The following is a 222-nucleotide window of genomic DNA, read 5'->3' as shown; positions in this document are numbered from 1 at the left end:
CTTTCCCTAATCGCAAAACTCATACGCGGGACGCAGGGGATATCCGACTTGCAAAGATACGAAAAAAATCTCGATGATAAAACGCCGCAGCACTAAAAATTTAGAGCGATGACAATATTCAAACGCCGCCGCACCTTATAAACTGCCCTCAAACGGGCCCTAAAGGGTCTGTTTGGGGCAGCTGCAGCTTATCCAGCTTATGCTGATCAACTGCTGGTCCGC

This window comes from Phalaenopsis equestris, unplaced genomic scaffold (genome assembly GCF_001263595.1).
Source record: "Phalaenopsis equestris unplaced genomic scaffold, ASM126359v1 Scaffold000203, whole genome shotgun sequence".
Lineage (NCBI taxonomy): Eukaryota > Viridiplantae > Streptophyta > Magnoliopsida > Asparagales > Orchidaceae > Phalaenopsis > Phalaenopsis equestris.
Note: the sequence above shows the minus strand (reverse complement) of the source record.